Consider the following 12,950-nt stretch of genomic DNA (forward strand, 5'->3'; position numbering starts at 1 on the left):
TAGATACAAATGAACCACTGTGCTTAACAAATTGCTACACCAATACACATAATAGTATAGTCGAAGGCTGCTATATAATATACAGATGCTATAACTATAGCTCCATGGTTTTCCCTACACACTTTCTGCATTGCAACTCTATAGTACTGCATGGAATCTGTAATAACTATAGTTTTATGCAACCATGCAGCCATTGCTAGAGTGATGCCATTGCTTTATATGATCTGCATGTGTTCAAGTTTTTGTTTATTTATTTATTTAAAGCTTTATGGTGTAAACACACCAAGGGTCTGAAGGTAACAGATACCAACAACCACTGTCTACATTACACTACATACACTACTTATTTACATGCATATACGTACAGTTGAGATTACTTACTACTTAGTTATGTACATTACAAGTGTTTCAAGTTGAGGTGGTAGGTACTGATGTTGCTGAGGTCATCACATAGGAAGAGCCACTAGATCTGTTGATTCTGCCAAATAGCTTACTATTGATGTAAATGTTGGTTCCTTTCAGTTTGACACATTTCTTGTTGGTTCCTTTCTGAGCTAATTCCCATCTAGTTCGTAAATACACTGATTCGATTGCTTTTTCCTCTCTGGATAGGTAGGGTGACAAGCAAATTTCTTATCTTAAGAGCATATGCATATATAATACTGTATACATACACTGTCAACTACCCAACTGTTTCATGATAATGAGCTTGTATACATATAGCTGCATGTAGCTACTTATGTGATCTTTACATGTTAGTAACTGCATGCATTGTTAAATATGATACTGATTTAACAGTTCTTGTTACTGGTATATAAGTGGTTTGTATGTATAAGCATACTAATAGCATTCATTAAAATAAATTAATTTTATGGCTTTTTAAACTATTGTATAGTAGTATACATGCAGCTACGAGCATTATGAGGGATAACGTTTTATGATTTCTGCATGAGCATTCGTTTATGTTACAATATTATGTCATCAGTTGTCACTGAGCATTCTACACAAAACATGTTATCCATTGTGCACTTCAAGCACTGCAATAATAATAATGTAGTTGTAACTGCATGGGTTTTGAAATCACATTTCTTGGTAAATTGTCTTTTTGTGCAATATTGCAGTCAATTTAGTATATAATTTTCATTGTCTTAAGAGTCTTATGCAATGGCGCAAGCATATGCATGTAGGGTGTAGTTTTGTTTTCAGTGAAAGATTTGCATTCAATGGTGTACTTCTAGCACTCTAGGATTTGCCATACTCTGTATGCAGTGTGTGGTACTCAGTAACTGGTGGAGTGAAAGACACCGAGGAGGGTATGTGAGCATCACAACCATAAACCATGAAATGGAGACCTACCAGTTGATGAACAAGTAAGAAAACATTACTGGACCCAACAAGGTTCCCAGTCATGTCATCCTTTTGAAACCAGTTTACTTAACATCTGCTTTAGGATATGGTTTAGTTGCTCCACCAATCCATCAGTCTGAGCCGGGGTGTCCCTCAGAAGTTGGGAGTTGAGATACGCCAACCAGTCTAGCTGTTTCTTGTAGTACTTGCTTCTGAACACTTTCTTATGCAAGATGCTCTCTTTTAACTATTGGTCTTAGTTGTGCTACAATTATCAATCTTGGTGAATGAATTTTGCCTATATAGCTATTACCAATATTTCATTTAAGTACTATAATAGTCAATGAAAAGTTTCAGTGACTTATTGGTAACAGTCCCACGCAGCTGGAATACTTTACTCTTTTATATTGTCATGCACTACAGAAGTTTATCGACCATTTTAATGCGATTACAGTCTACTTTAAATGATGGACTACAGCAAATTGAAAACTGTGTTTTTAAGTAATTTTGTTGCCATGTGCTATACGTAGCTAGCTTATTTCTATGAGATTTACTACTGTATAGTGATAATACTTTATGTGATGATTGCTATTGTCATATTTTCTAATTCATACACTTTTTAAAAGTTGTAACTATAATACTGAGTCTTTATATGCATGGTTCACTAAACTGAAAGTATCTATATAGTGGGTACATAACAGCGACCTAACTACTAGTATTAGCTAATGGTTGGTTATTTCTTTCAATATTGGTTGACATGACCATGCTTGTTGAATAAACAATGAATTCTTATTCAACAAGACAAAGGTGGTCATGCCAACCAGATAAATGTTATGCATTATGAGTCTATACAGTTAACTAAAAGTATAATAAACTACTTGAGGAAATTGATGGAATGCAATGACAAAGCTATGTTGAAACCACAAATGGTCACAAGGTTTCGAGTTATGCATTTCACACTTTTATTTTGATGTGATGAACTATAAAGAAGCCTGAAATCCTATATACACTGTGTTCACTACAATATATCTGCAGCTAGCTAGGGTCTTTTATTTAAAAGCATGGGAATGAGATTTACTGTAAAGGAAAGAAACAAGAACTGTGTACAACTGATTAGTATGTTAAACCATTACAGAAGAGGCATATCAAACCCATTTAAATGTCACTTACAGAGAGATTCTCTCTCTATTTGGACTCCATGCATACTCTGTATGATATAATCTTTAGCCTGACTGTAAAATTTATATAAAATTCTAAATTGTGGAATGTATCATTATATTATAGCTACATAGAGTTGTGGGGTGGAAGTGTGTAACATTATAAGACCAGAATAGTAAAGATGTTTAAGATTAACTAGTTACAAATGAATGTAGAGGGAATGGATCTCATACTGTGTATAGTTATTTAGGTATTTTCCTATATACTAGTCTTAAGGTCATGTCAGCCTTAACTTTCTGGGATTTTGTCATTCAACATGTCATTCAACAATGTCAAGATTCTTACTCCCTTCTATACAGCCTTTCAACCTTCTTGCTGGTCCCTAGTGGAATTGTTATATATATGATGCTACTAAATAGCTACAGATACTTTTGAGCAATCCCATTCATATACTTTTTACTGTTGATCTATTGTACTCAGCCCTTGCAGTCAAAATGAATACATTTATAACTCAACATAATCTGACAAATAGCTACATACAAGTAGTATTTCAGTTACAATAGTTTAGTATGAAGAAGGGGTAATTTATGAACACTGTTTAGGCTATTCTGTGATCATTATAATACAAGTATAGGAAAAAAATGGGAATTTTAAATAAAGTAGGGGCAATATAGTGCTACAATAAAAAGTACTGAAACAAGCTGAATCATGAAACAAGCTGGATTGGAGTAGTATATATCAAGAGTTCATAATATATATATATATATTATGAACTCTTGGTAGTATGTAATGTCCAATTGCTGTAAACCAATAAGAAGCAAATATCCCTGTATACTTCAATCTCCACAGCACAGTAGGGATATTTGTTTCTTATTGTTTTACAGCAATTGGACATTACATATACTACTCCAATCCAGCTTGTTTCATGATCCAGCTTGTTTCAGTACTTTTTATTGTAGTACTATGTTGTCCCTACTTTAGTTTAAAATTCCAATTTTTTCTCATATTTGTTATGAATTTTTTTTTGTAAGTTTATGACACTGCCAGTGAACTAAGCACCTTGTATTTACCAAATTTTTGGTCTTCAGCACATATTCAATTATCAGACTATAACTTAAATATAGCGGCTGTAGCCCTGAAATTTTCATCGATTTATAAAATTATGAAATTTCAGGGCTACAGCTGCTTAGCTATATTACGTATGTATGTTGGTGATGACTATTGACCAGATTTAAAGTCATTACTTTGTTCAATCTGTTTGAAATTATGAATCGTCAAAGTTGGCAAATTGGATGTGTGTGGAAGACCCCTTTTCACAACATCACATTTAGTGGCAGTGTTGCTCGCAGCTGTACTGATACATGCAAGTAGTGAGCAAATCTTATTTGATTAGTTAAAATAATGTATAACACACTGCCACATTTTATTGCCACATTTTATTGCTAAATTGTATTAACTTAAAAGTTCAGCAAGTTAGCTATCTACTGCAGCGTTGAAACCGGGTCGGGTCATCCGGGTCACATTTTCTCCGGGTCATCCGGGTCTGACCCGGTTTACAATTTATCCGGGTCTGACCCGAATTGGATCACGTGAGAAACGAAATTGTTCGTTTGACGACGTGGAAACTTATAAACGCTATCGCGTAGCTCTTTCGTGAGCCACGCCCACTTATCGCATTACCAACATACGCTCAGCTACGCCCATTTGCTAGTAAGTGCAGTATGCAGCACGAAACTGAGGGTATCTATGGTGAGGGGTAGCTATTGTCAGCAGCGGCGGCGGAAGTAGTTGATATGAGGGGGGGCTGGGCTGACCCAGACTTATTTCTATAGTTTGGTAAGGTGAGACCAAAAAAAAATAAAAAAAAAAAAAAAGGTCGCAACCAACTGACAAGAGCTTTCCACCTCACCAGCTACCATTCTTAGCTGATAAACTACATAAAAATCCTTTCATAGCTCGCTACACACTGACTACTTTATTAGAGTGACTGCTCTATTAGAGTATCTCGATCTTTATCACGGTTTTCAGCCCCACTCCAAGAAAGATAATTTCGGTGTGATATCATTCTGAGGGGGGGCTTTAGCCCCCTAGCCCCCCCCTTTCCGCCGCCTATGATTGTCAGTAGGTGAAGACCTTTTTTTTTTTTTTTTTTTTGGTCTTCAACCAACAGCTAGGCTGAAGTTGCAATATTTAATCGAACGAATCGAACGCTCAAAATGTAGACTCGTTTGCTCGCTCGAGACTAGCCGAAACACGTCTCGGCTTTAATTAATCCGGGTCAATCCGGGTCACATCCGGGTCAAATCCGGGTCAGTGGGTCATCCGGGTCAGCAGTAGTGACCCGGTTTCAACGTTGATCTACTGTAGTTTGACAAAAGGTTCACTCACTACTTTTGTATAACTTTGTTATATTTAGCACCTAGCTAAGTATATAATTTTTTTGTTTAGTTCACACATGAAGAACACAAAGAAAGTCATGAAAGAGAAAGCATGTTACCAGTCAGGATTGAAGCAAAAGACAGGATATCTATGCAACAGCATTAGAATATTCAATTGTGATAAAGAACTAGTACTGCTATATGTTCAACCCATTACGCAGCAGTACGAATCAAGAACTGTTCAAAAAGCACCTCTACAATCAAAATAGCCACTATGAAAACTACAGACAATTTCCATTACGAAGGGAAGCCATCACGTGCTAGCTACCGCCAAATCAACACTTTTCACTGTCAGCAAAGATGAATGGGACACAAAGGAGGACACTGGTAAGTCCATGAAGAATGCATTGTACATACTGTGGTAAGCCAAAAGGCACCTCTCGGGCTGAAGCAACGTCAAACAGTGAAAAAATCAAGCCCATAGCTTAAGCCTTTATTGAGTTACGCTTGTCTGAAGGAATCAGTCAGTTACTCAGTCAGTAGAAAATTCTGAAACAATTATTCGGTTATTTGACTGTTCGGTTGGCATGACACTATTCGATTCGTTAACATATTCGATTAATCATTAGCACTTTGTACACTGTATTCAGATGGAAAAGCCAGCCTTAAAGATTGTGAATGAAGTGATGTATCTATGCTGTAAAAAATTCTATTTAAAAAAAGGATAGAAATAGCTCTTAGACTTTACCTTGCTACACAACAAAAGATTTCAGTACTTATTCAATAGAAGCATAAACTTAAAGAATAATTGAATATTCAGTCGTTCTGTTCACAATTATTCAAATAATTGCTATTCATTTCTGCACTACAGCACATTATTTGTACATTGTATTATGCGAGAGGTAATAATAGAATTTTTTACTGGCTGTTCAATAATTATTTCTTTACATTTCCTCAGCTTGCTTGCTCACCCTTCAACCTGTAAAGAAACTATGAAGATATTCCATAATATTAAAATGCTCATTACCAAGTTGTCCATTATGGCGACTTGTGGATAACTGATTTGGGGGAAATATTTATTGGGCTCTTAATGGATGAATTTCATAATACAAAAGTTGCCCCTAGCAACCTGAATTTTACAATAAATGTCTATAGTAATTTTAAAAGGATAGCATAGGTCATGAGATGTAACATTTTAAAGTTTGTCGTTTTTCCATACATTGTCTATGAGAGGGGCAACCTTCTGGGAAATCGCATAAATAATGTGTGAGAAAGCAACAAATTCAATTAACGTCATTTCTGAATTTAACATTATTTGTAGGTGTGAATCTCACAATTAACCTCTCCAAATTTTAAAACAATAGAGTATATAGATCATGAGATATAACATTTTGAAATTTGTGGTTTTCCCATACATTATCCATGTGATTGCCCAGAAGGGGCAACTGTTACCCCCTCCCATAGATAATGTATGAAAAAACTGCAAACTTTAAACCATTTCCCCAGCAACCTGATTTTTAGTAGGTATGAACATCAAATATTTCATGACCTATATATGCTATCCTTTTAAAAATTAGAGATGTTACTTTTGGCATTCACACCTACAAAAATAATGTAAAAATCAGGTTGCTAGGGGCAACAATTTAAATTGAAATTCATCTATTCATTCATTGAATACTGAGCTGCGAGTGTTTATGGCAGAATTGCACTGAGGTTACAGTTCAAATTGACAAAGTCATAAAAATACGGAACCAAAGGACTTTTTACTTGCCTATATCCTTCTAAAAACACTTAGTACATGTACAAAAAGCCTGACAAAAAATTTGGTACTTTTAACAAAACGCAAACAGTTTTTATATGGCTAAAGTAATGATTCTGACTGATTTACATGGTAACCAAGAACTTATGACCATACTATTATCTGATCTGAGAAATAAACTTTATAGCAATACACTATTCTATTGCTTATAACTTTTCAACACTGCCCTGCAATATGAAATAGAGCTGATACTGCATTAAACCATTCACAGTCTGAGACATCATGAAATAGTGGATGCAGACACAACTCGGGCTTGTGTATACATAATATTGTCAGTGTTCTTACTAATGCACTCACCATATGGCTCAGTTCCAATCCTCTACTTTACTCCACTGAATCTAATAGCACTCCTACAACAGAAAAATAAAATTTCTGCTTCATTCTTCTAGTGGAATGTGAAGTGTAAAGCAGCAAACAAAACAGCAGAATAGCAGAAGCCATGAAAGTATGATGTGCACATGAAACTGTGTTTATATACAAGCCTTTCAACTTCAAACAACTATGTTAGAAACAAAGCCATCTAACTACTATATGTTTGATGTTGGAGCTATGCAAGTGTCAGGGTGGCAACCAATAATTATTTAGGGAGCCATACATCTGTTAAAGAATGAAGGCCGTGTGTAGTTGGGGGGCAAGTGGGATTGGCCATCTTCCCAATGTGCAGTGGCACCCATTAATGACATTCTTTTACATCGGCATGACTTTTGGTACACACCTTTTTTTACCAAAAGTTAAACACTGTTTGGTAGATTTGTCTACAGCACTGAATATATTACAACATACTTTATGGATAAATTGTTTAAAAAACTAAATTTGGCATAATCGAGAGCTTATGGCCATGTACATTATCTGAAAACTATTTTTCAACCATATAGCTAATATAACTTACCACTCTTCTTCTTGTGTACAGAACATTGTCTTGCAATGTGATTTGAGTTACATGTATTATTTTCTGTAGGAAAAAGTGAAGTGTAAAGCAGCAAACAAACCAACAGAATATGTGACTGAATTTGACAAAACAAGGCTTCGACGCACAAAGCTTTGTTAGGAGATATGGCGATTTTAAGGAATCATTGTGTAATAACATCCCAGTGCCTACAGCTGTGCAACAAAATTTGCACCAATTGTTCATCTGTTCAGTAGCTATCACTGAGTGGGTGTATACATTTCTGATACCCAAAATTTGCCCTGTTTTGAGCAGCTTTTTTCGAGCGGGTAATAATATCACAGATGGTAGTAATAGGGTGGGAGGGTTGGGTAATATACGGGTATAAAATGGAGTAAGAAGACGATTGGAATCCAGAGGCCAAGTTTGGGCTCTCCATGGCCCTCAAATTACTCCAAATTGACTGAGAACACTATTGGCGAGCTCTCTGTGAAGTCCCAGCTCACTACACACCATTATCACAAAGCCATGCATATCAAAACATATGTATGAGATTTGTAAACTCAAGCATTTTCAGGTGGTCAACATTAAAAGTTTTCAAACAATGGGTTAAACCTTTAAAAATTAAGAATTATGCATTAAATAAATCTAATATCTGTTTAATATCCTTTTTGAAACCTTAACTTGGTAAAACAGGCTGATCATAAAATCTCATCATTCCTTGTCATTTTTTGTCCAATACAAAATACATGTATTTTACACTACACGCTAAAACACTAATTTACAACCTTTAACTCACAAAATTTCTACAGCACACCATACAATAAAAGAAAGCCCTTCAATTTCTCTATCCAATTCCGACCGTACAAATGGGAAAATGTCGCCATAGCGACAGTTATTTACTGCTGATGATGACATAATACGCGCTCCATACATTAACCTATTGGAAAATTTAATTATCTCGCCGGGAAAATCCCAATTTACAAGTTGTTATCCTCAACCAAATTCGCTAAATTTGGTATCATTCTACGCAGCGAAGGATGCTTAATAAGACTCCGACCGTACAAATTGTTAAACAGGTTAGTTTATAGAAATATGTTTAAAAACACGTGTTTTTACGGGCATTCTGAACACGTAAATTTCGCGGTACAAGGCTCCTTTCTAGCTTCCCCTTCGTTACTACACAAAGAACTTACACATGAATCGAATCGCCTTTCATCAAGGAATCTGATAAACCAAATTTCGTGTCTGTCAACCAAAGTACGCGGAAGTTATGGCGCCTTGTTTAGAGGACGGTGTTATTTTATACGAAAAGGGCGTAACCCATTCGGAAATCCGGAATATCTTACACAAGTTTTGATATGGGCCATTTAATGGTGCCAATCTCACACTCGTGGCTTTGACAGGGTCGGAAGAAAGTTGTTACAGAAACCAGACTTGTCAGTGTTGAAGGAAGTACAGTGCGAAATATGATAGTGTATTAGACCAGCAATCCATTTCTGGTAAAATCGTAAGTTTGATTTTGTGTGTGTGGAAGCCTTGTTATGTGAAATCCGGTCACATATACAGCAGAAGCCACATGCACAAGCTCATAATATGCTCTACAAGGCCACGAAAAGTTCATTATGTGTTTCTGGTTCCCTTCCTGGTCATTTTTTTGCTGAATGAATTGTGCAATCACCATACAATATTTTGTTGAAAGGTTTTCATGTCTTGTAAACACTCTTTTCTTGTACGGATGCAACAACTTTATATATATATATATATTAATTATTTTTCTCTATAATTCCATGTACTGCTATGTCAACAGTAGTGTACTACATCAAAAAGTTACAAAAATAACCTGGTCACCTTGGGAATTGGAAACATATATTTGGTATCATACAGTACAGTGGCAGTGTATAACAAGGATCATGAAGATTTGGGTTTTTCTGGTCAAAAAACCCAAAAAACAGTTTCACAAGACCATCCTGGTGTCTTGGCAGTATTGGCTAGGTATAACCAAGCCCAAAAATGCCTTCAGTCAACGTTGAAACCGGGTCACTACTGCTGACCCGGATGACCCACTGACCCGGATGACCCACTGACCCGGATTTGACCCGGATTAATTAAAGCCGAGACGTGTTTCGGCTAGTCTCGAGCGAGCAAACGAGTCTACATTTTGAGCGTTCGATTCGTGTTGAGTAAATATTGCAACTTCAGCCTAGCTGTAGGTTGAAGACCAAAAAAAAAAAAAAAAAAAAAAGTCCTCACCTACTGACAATAGCTACCCCTCACCATAGATACCCTCAGTTTCGTGCTGCATACTGCACTTACTAGCAAATGGGCGTAGCTGAGCGTATGTTGGTAATGCGATAAGTGGGCGTGGCTCACGAAAGAGCTACGCGATAGCGTTTATAAGTTTCCACGTCGTCAAACGAACAATTTCATTTCTCACGTGATCCAATCCGGGTCAGACCCGGATAAATTGTAAACCGGGTCAGACCCGGATGACCCGGAGAAAATGTGACCCGGATGACCCGACCAGGTTTCAACGCTGCCTTCAGTATGACCTTGCTACAAGTTTTTTAATGGAATTCCAGGCCCGTAGCCTGGGGGGGTTCGGGGGGTTCGGAAGAACCGCCCTCTTGGAAAAAAGGTCCACAATTTTTGGTATACAAGTCCAAATTTTCAGGAGCAAAAGTCCATTAGCTACAGTTTACTAGATACCACTAATAAGAAACTAAATTAAGCGCTTCGAGTAACTCATTCATTGCATGGATTAAATGCAATGCAAGATCGAGATACTCTAATAGAGCAGTCAACCACTCTAATAGAACAGTCACAATATTTGGACCTTTACTAAAGGTCCACTTTTGGTCAAAAAGAACCCCCCTTTCAAAATCCCTGGCTACGGGCCTAAATTCTATACTAATAGCCTGCCTGTCTGCCGGATGCCTTTGGACAAGTGTAACTCAATAACGGCTATACTAAGGCTATGCTGTTATGGGAATTTTTTTGAGAGTGGTTGAAGGAGACCGCTTGGGAAACCTCACAAGTGGTGCTGGAATCAGGGGCCCAATCCCCATACTAGGAGCAGCCAGTTTTCCTAGCAGCTTTCTTCTGGTAGGTTAGCTAGGCCAAGTCACTATATTATAACAAAGCCTATGCACGTGTAGGCCATGTGACACCCCATACACCAGCTACCCCCTGCAGCTACAACCTGTAGTTGGGGGCAATCCCATTCTCCCAAGGTGCAATGGTACCCATTGTGCTGTAGACAAATCTGCCTAACAGTTTTCAACTTTTTTGGGGAAAAAGTGGGACTCCAAAATGTCCTGCTAATGTGGAAAAAAATCATGAATTACAATTATTATAAGAAGTGGATACTTAATAAGTCAATCATACTTCTATGGTCTTTATATGCCTGCAGGGATACCTGGATAAATACAAGCCGTTTCATTCCTTTAGTGTCCTTCAAGTGACCAATAGTGTCAACAACCACATGTCCAGTCGATTGAGGCAATTGTCTGGCCAATTCTGGTTTGTCAGGACATTGTGGCAAGACAAAACAAAACCCTTATCATAAGCTCTGCACACTAACACACACAGATACAAAGCATTTAATTATAACTACATCAAAATTCAGGTTCTGGCAGGTGACAGTGATGACAACACGATGTTATACTGAACCCACAATGAATCCTTTCATGTTATGGGACCTCTCATGCACATCACTAGAACATTCCAGGCTGTTCACGGCGATCTCATAAAGTCTCACAAGCACATCACCGGAACTTCGCAGGATTTTCAGTTATATCACAGAGCCTTCACAAATCCACATGCATATCACCAGAACATACAGACTATACGTATTGGCTGGCCATTTTTCCCTATGATATTAATTTTTAGTGGCTCAGTAACGACAGCAAAAATCTGTAGTGTAGTGCAGTGAGTGAGTGTAGACTATGGGTGTGTATTGTGTGTGTGCATGTATTAGTATGCACGCATGTTGTGTAGCAAGTTTGAGTCCAAATGTAGTGTGTGAGTGTATGTGCATGTGGTTGACACATGCATATGTACTAAAGATGCATAAAATAATGTTACATTTCCAATTCTGGATGATATTGCACCCTACCTTTCCACTATTAGTTGTGAGACTCAGGAATTTCCAGTGTTTACAGCTAGTTTTGATAAAGTAGTAGAGCAGTGCAGGAAGTACTGATGTGTTTTTAGTCTTCAGGGGACCTCACATGCTAATCATCGAAACATCACAGAGTCCTCACAGTTACCTAGCATACAGATCACCGAAACTTCATGTACTCCTCACTGCAACCTGTAAATTACAAATTAATCTTAAAGCCACATGCATTTAGTAGATAGTATTTAAAAAGTTGTGGTAGCTCTCTATTGTCCTCGTAGTTGTTCTTGATCTTTTAGTTGTAGTTGTTCATCTTTTTGTTCTTGTAGTTGTTGTTGTTCATCTTTTTGTTCTTGTAGTTATTCATCCTTTTGTTTTACACTAATGGTTAACATTAGCTATTCCGTTAGGTTTTATTGAACACATTAGTTTTGTTTTAGAAAAAGTGAAGCAATAAAATTAATATTGTAACACTAGTAGATGTGAATATACATTACATCTATCCCAGCATAGATAATAATTATAGCATTCACAATGGTGATGTCATTTTAATCATGTAAGGGCAACCATCTTTACGGGCTAAGGACCATAACAAGGTGGGAGATTTGTTTTGGCATCCCACAATGATTGAAGATTTGTAAGAAGGTTGTATAATACTGTAAGATTTGGTGAACGTAGGCTGAATCTGTTGACTACTAGACCTATAAGCAAGATAAGTCATAATGCTACATGTACACTGTAGTAAGGGTTGTCTGTTGTGACATCACTGTTATTATCCCCAGGGCCGCCCACAGGGGGGGGGGCAACTGGGAAATTTTTCCCTGGGCCCCAGCCTGAAAGGGGCCCCATGAAGGGCCCCCTGAATACCTGTTTAAAAGATCAATATACTCTAATAGAACAGTCAGATCTAAATACTCTAATAGAGCAGTCACAGTATTCTTCAGAGGAGCAGTGTAGCAAGCTTATAGATAAGGAGATATGGTTGGTGATGGGTAGTTATTGTCATTGTCAGCAGGTTGTGACCTTTTTTTTTTCTTTTTTTGGTCTTCAACTTACAGCTTGGGTGAAGGGCCCCACTTTAACTCTTTGCCCTGGGCCCCTTAATTTCTCTGGGCGGCCCTGATTATCCCAGTGCATATAGGTGGATCAAAGAGTATAACATTAGTACTTTGCACCCACATTGTTGTACATGGTTGCAAAGGTGAGACAGCATGTTCGCCTTTGTGAGGTATGACTTAAAAC

The sequence above is a fragment of the Dysidea avara genome, chromosome 3 (assembly GCF_963678975.1).
Source record: "Dysidea avara chromosome 3, odDysAvar1.4, whole genome shotgun sequence".
Taxonomy (NCBI): domain Eukaryota; kingdom Metazoa; phylum Porifera; class Demospongiae; order Dictyoceratida; family Dysideidae; genus Dysidea; species Dysidea avara.